The following is a 6,513-nucleotide window of genomic DNA, read 5'->3' on the forward strand; positions in this document are numbered from 1 at the left end:
ACTAGGGCCCCGAGGCTCAAGTTCACGCTCCTGCTTCAAAATCAGGGAGTGGCAGAAAGGAAGCAATAAAGGAAAGAGTACTTTAGAAATCTGGTTAGTACCGTTGTTATGCGATAATTAAATAGAAAAAGAAAATGTGTCTGTGGTCCTAGATTACTGAAATATCAACAATGTCCCTGTCCCTGGAACCTGAATTTCCCTCTTTTCTCATTGCCTGAAGGTCCTGAATGTTGGGATGCAAATGTTGTCTATCCAACACATTAGGCACAGCAATTTGGGTTATTTATTAATGGTGCTTATTTAATTTGCTATCTCAGGAGCTTTCTGTGCATGGTTGATGTCACTTGGGAATCAGACTTTTGTTTTCCAGTTTTGCTCCTTTTAAGCAGATTTGAGAGTGACTTATTCAGGGGTGGCTTTACTTGCGGGGTATCTGGTTGGGTTGAGGCTGAGTGTTGTTCTCTGCTCCTCTGTTGAGACTGCCAGGAGTCCATCCCGGGCCCTGCAGGAACACGGCAGGTGCCTCATCACCCTTTGGTTTAACGTTTGCGTTTTCTGGATTCTTTTTCGTTTATAGGAATAGCTCTTACAAAGGCAACTTTACCAATGCCGTATAATCCATGCATGGCCTTTTTAGTCAATGAAAGATGACCATGGGATTGTTTCTTGGAGAGAAGCTGCCTAGACGGGAAGCGCTTGAGGCAGGGACCATGCTCCAACTCTGGAAGACTCTGGTCCCCACTTGAGGGGTGTACACTGTCGAGTTGCCCTGCTGGCCGATGTATGAATAGGGCCTGATCAGACCCCGACCATAGGATTGCGACTCAGGCATCAGGAAGGAGGTGTGAGGTCACAGTCGCACCAGTTGGCTGTGGCCACTCCACACCCGGTCACCCATTAGCACCTGAATCCAGCACAGCCAGTGACCAGTGGTCACCATTACCAGGTGAACTTGATTTTGTGACTGAGAGGAGAACAGTGGTGCAGGTGAGTTCCAGAGCTGCTCCTGGGGTGTGTGCCACGGTCACCACAGTCCAGTTTGCTTGCAATGCCTGTGGACCATTGGATGACATTTTAGTTAGGACTCTTGGTTGCGAATGACAGAAGCTCAGTTCAGACTGACATAAACAAAAGGGGCAGCACGACTGAAATAACCACCACTTTGATGGGAAGTGTGAGGCTCAGGTGCGGCTGGATACAGGTGCTCAGGAAGTGGATTGCTCTCGCTCCATCTCCAAAGTCTCAGTTCTTCTGAGTTGTCTCCTCCTGCAGGTGGCATGTCCCCTCACGATGGTGGGAGGGCCATCTGAGATGCTGGATCTACTTCCTGGCCTGAGAGTCTGGGTTATAGAGCCAGGTGCATCCTTCATTCTCCCTCCTTTCCAGGGGGACGTGAATGCAGCCTTTCCCAGTCCATTGTGCACACAGAAGGCCTCGGCCAGGGTGCTCTGGGGTGAGGACACAGTCCCTGCCCAGCAGGCAGCTGCAGACGCTGCAGATCACCTCACAGTTTCCTTGGTTTGGACACCTGGCTCCGTCTCAGCCCCCTTCTCCCTCCTGAGCACTCTGTCTGGTCTGTGAGAAGTCCATTTCCTGTTCCTTTTCTCCACTGCCAGCCAAAGACCCTGTTTTTCTCTGGGTTGGCCCCTGACTGCCAAGGAAACTGCCTGACTCTGCCTAAGCCTCGCCTGCCCTCTTCACAGCAGAGAGCCGTTCTTGGCCTTCATTAAAGCGTCAGTGGGTCAATAGGTGGGTGGTCTGTAGTGGCACCCCCTCCTCCACAGAAAGTCTGATTGGGCCTCTCCAGAAATCTCCACCATGGCTGATTTTAGGACTGTCAGCAAGAATCTCTGCAAAAGAGTTCAATGTAGATAAACTTCCTATTTTCATGTCGCCCTGTTTTATTTGGTCACTGGCCAGGAAGAAATCAGCACTCCAGGTGCTGGACACCCCCTTACTAGTTTTGCACAAATGTACCCAGTATAGTAGTTTGTAAAAATGTACAAACAAGGCCTCTGCCCTTGAGCTGGGCTTCACAGAGATGTCTACATTTTTAAGATAAGTTACAATTGGGCTCCATGGTAACAGCTGGCAGGGGGAGGAAAGAAAGGGGAGAAGAAGCTCTCCCCTTCTCAGGTGTTGTCCTTGAAGGGTTAACTTGCCCAGAACAGTGAAAGAAAAAGCTGCTTTTATGTGAACTTTTTCAGACTGTGAACTTCTGAGCCCCTCCCCTTCCATGCTGGGTATAAAACTCTGAAACTCCCTGAACTCGGGGTTCAGGGGATTGATTAATTACAGCAAAGGCTGTACCTTCTGAACCTGACTGCAGCCAAATAAAACTGCTTCCTGCTATCTTCAGTGTCCTGCCTCATCTGTCCCTACAACAGGTCAGCACACAGGTGCCTGCCTGGCTCTGGCCTGGGGAGGATAGGGGGGGCAGTGCACAAACCCAAAGATGGGGACTCTGGCTCAAGGAGCTGGTGCTCCAGCCACGGGTGGGGTGCGTGGGAGCAGCAGGAGGTGCCAGGGCAGGGCAAGTTGCCCAGAGGGCACACAGCACTTGATTTTCTTTCCAGTATTTTTTCCTTTCTTCTTTTCTGTAATGGACCTTTAATTTACATAAAATAGAACTCCGTGTTTTAAAGTGTACAATTCAGGGCTTTTTAGTACATTTAGAGGGTTGCGCAATCACCCCCACTGGGTAATTCTATAACAAAGCAACCCCACACCCATTAGCAGTGGCCTCCAAGTCCCCCGGCTCAGTCCCCTCCGCTCAGCCCCGTGGCCGCGAATCTATCTCTGTTTCCATGGAGTTGTGCATTCTGGACACATGGTTGACGGCTCCTGCAGCATGTGGCTTTTGTGCCTGGCTCTGGGCGTTTGGCACTGGCAAGGTCTTTCCAGGCTGCAGTGAGTGTCCCACTTCCCTCCTGGTGGAGCCGCTGAGGGTTTCAGAAGCTCACCCTGAGTGCCAGAGGCCCCCATTGGATTGCTCCCCAGCCTGGCCTGGCTTCCCCACCCCACCTGTTATTTCTTGGTATTTTAAATTGCATTCACTCAATTCAGCCTTGGACCTGATTTAACTCTAGTATTTAGTTTTCTGTCTCCAGTGCTGTGCGTTTTCCAAGTGGAGCCACATCTCTCCGTACACGCTCATCCAGACACCACAGGCTGTCTTTGCAGGACAGCAGAATAGACACAAGAAGTTTGATGCTACCCTCCGTCCCTCTTCCTCTATCACCCTAACGTCACCCTATAAATACGCAGGCCAGATTGGTCTTGTTAGTATAGGGAGAGTTCTGTGTGTCTGGTTGGAAGTGATAGAAACCTCGAGATACCTGTCTTCTGTCTGTCTGTCTGTCCACCTATCCGCTATCCCCAGGACCCCCTCCTGGAGCCCACCCCTGCTGGCTCCCATGGGTGCAGGGCCTGGGGTTGGGGCGTTGTGTGCTGGTCTCTGAGTGTCATTAGCCTGTTTTTGCTGAAATCTCCCCTTTTGCTGCTCAGTTTGCATAACAGATGGGGAAGCTGTCTGCAGTTCCTAAGACGCAGCCTTTTGAGGATCCAATTCCAAATCCCAGAAGCTTCACGCTCTAGGTCCAGCTTAGGACAGTTGCCTACTAGTGATCCCCGCAACAGTGACCAAAGGAAGGCAGACAGGCTGCCAGGAGCCCCCCATGGAAGGAGCAGGGGCAGGAATCTTGCTCTTAGGCCAACAGAGCTGGGAGGGGCACAGGAGGTGGGAGTGCAGGGGGAGGGGGGACTGAGGCATATCCTGGGGATCCTCCTCCGCTGACAGGACAGAGGCAGAGCCCCACCCCCGCCGTGCCCATTAGCATCCTGAGACAGGAGTGAGAAGAGCCCACTCTTCATGAGGCTCCCCGGGGCCAGCTTGTGAACGCTGGCTGCTCTCATAAACCAGTTTCCAGAGTTCTCCATAAGGACTAAGAGCTTCCAGGGAGAGAAGCCACTTTTCTTCTGAAGCAAACATTACCTCCATCTTATTTGCCAGGGAACAAGGAATAAATAAATGCACTTGGAAACATAAATGCATAATAAATAAAATAAAAATGGCAATAGCACCCAGTTTACCTTGCGAGCTGCCTACGTGTTTTAATGAAAGCTATTTATTGTAGCCTTTACCAGCTGTGTGTCCAATCAGTGTGAAAACCGGAAGGCTGCATCCAGACCCACAGTGCTCCCGGTGACACCTGTCAATTTGTAGGATTACTACTTGTCAGACTAAATACAACCGTTAAACTTCCGAGTGGGGATCGAGAAGAAATAGCTGTATTTCTGCCACAGCACATGAAATGACTTTGGTTAAATTTCCATGAAATACAAAAATAATTTATTGTTATTCACCCAGGCTGTATGGCAGCAAAGAGCAAGTAGCTACTTCCTTCAGGAAGCTTAGGCTACTTCTAGGGCAAGGGGACAGAAAAGATTCACCTGGGTTTGGATTGGCTCTAACCCTTGATCATTCACGTGGAGTAAAATTTCAGATGGAATATGCTCACATAGTTCATAATTATGATTTTAATGATTAAGATGTGTGATGAAATTGGAGAGTTGCTGCCTCTATTCAGAGCCATTAGCTCATGACCCAATAAACACCATTTTGATCTCTTCAGAATCTTTGGTAGTAGAGCAATTGGTCATTCCCACAGGAGGGGAGAATGACCGATGTCCTTACGGCACACCACACAGCACAATAAATTCCAGACTGATTAAAAGCTAAAGCTAAGAAAAAGAAGCCACAGAGATACAGTCGGTCAATTGCCATTCTCAACATGAAACGCACATTCCCTGGGGAAGGGGCGGGGGCAGCCACGTCATCCCAAGCAGGAGGAAAGGTGGCTTGGGTGGGATGGAGTGAATTGTATGTTTGGAACTATAGTCAGTGGGAGACGGGACAGGGTTAGGGTTGGGCAGAAGTTTAACATTCATCCATGAATTATTACTGGGATGATTTCCATTCTCCACCACATGTGCTGATCGTAAGCAAGCATGTGTCTGGTGAGAAGCCCTCCGGCACACAGGGGGTTGGTCCATCACCCCGGCTCTGCCTGCCCCAAACTCTCCTCTCTCGGTTTCCTGGGCCTACAGATTCCACCAAGTTCACCTGGAACATCAGCTGTTGTGGGTTGGTATTGACAACACTAGCTTCAGCCGTAAGAAACAGGCCCCAAGCTTAGCAGAGAGCCTTCTCTATTATGCACTAAGCTCTCTGGAGGAGGGAAGTTGGGGCTTGTAAGGATGACCCTAACCCAAGAAGGGCCTTTGCCTAAGCAACTCCATTTTGAAATAAAACTGCAGTCCCCACCAGATACGCCTATGGAGCCCTCCAGTATGGTCATCAGGCATAGTCGGATAAAGGCAAGTCACTTTCCACAACCCGGATAACAGTCAGAGTGAAGTCACACCTCATTTGTTGTAATCCTGATAAGAGTCAGAAGTGTGATATTGGGGCGGAAATCACCAAACCACCTGTCCTGACTCTAAGAATGGAAGATGTCACTAAGAAACCTGGTAACAGCTGATAGGGACCCAAAGGGTGGGCAGAAGCTCCCCAAATTTAATATAAATATTGGAGCAAATGAACAGACACTCAGCCAGCCGACACTGGTGCACATAGCCTGAGAGCCTGATGAGGACCTGGACTGACATCCCAGCTCTTCTCATCTGCCTGGTCCTCTGGGTCGTCCTCGCTGCTCTCAAACTCTGCAGCAGCCTCTTGATTCTGGTGAGAGAAGGACGTCTCCTTAGGACCCTCTCCTCAGCCAGCCGTCAGCTCCACCCCAGGAGAAGCCTGCATCGGTTCCTGACTTGGTTGCTGTGGTCTGAGTGAGTGGGCATCTGCTGGACTTGAGACCTAAGACTTAAGACTTTAAATCTGGAGCTTGAGCCTAGCAGGCAGAGGGGATGTCTGTAATAGGTCCATCATGATTAAGAGTGTTTGCAGTGCTTAGAGTTAACTTAGAATTGTTTGCTGTGGATTGATTTTGTCTATTGCACTGCCCAGCATTAAGGATTGTCATTCCTTGATGAAGAACCTGTAGAGTGGATTTCATTGAGTGATTTGAGTGAATAAAGCATTGACAAGGGCAGAGCGCAGGAACATTCTTTATCTCTCCCCTCGACTGCGGATGTCGCACTTGGCCCATCGTGTCAGGGCTGTGGAACTGCAGTTCAAAGGTGGCAGGGCTGGGGCTGCTGTCATCCCCCTGGCTTCGTCTTCTTGCGGCCAAGTGGCCGCAGGACTCTGAGCAGCACATGCTTGAATATTCTCAAAGCACAGTGAAGGGAGTGGGGAGCAAAAGAGCACAGAGGGCATGAGCCTGTTTGAACAAAAAAGTGTCCAGAAAACATACGCTTACAGAGTCGGGTAGCAGACCAACACCAGAGAGCAGTCTCTAAACCAGAAAATGCCAGGATTAGTCGATTTGGTTCTGCATTAATTCATCCACTGCATATTTACTGAGCAGCTGTTAAGTGACCATTAACCGTGGA

This window comes from Callospermophilus lateralis, chromosome 1, assembly GCF_048772815.1.
Source record: "Callospermophilus lateralis isolate mCalLat2 chromosome 1, mCalLat2.hap1, whole genome shotgun sequence".
Lineage (NCBI taxonomy): Eukaryota > Metazoa > Chordata > Mammalia > Rodentia > Sciuridae > Callospermophilus > Callospermophilus lateralis.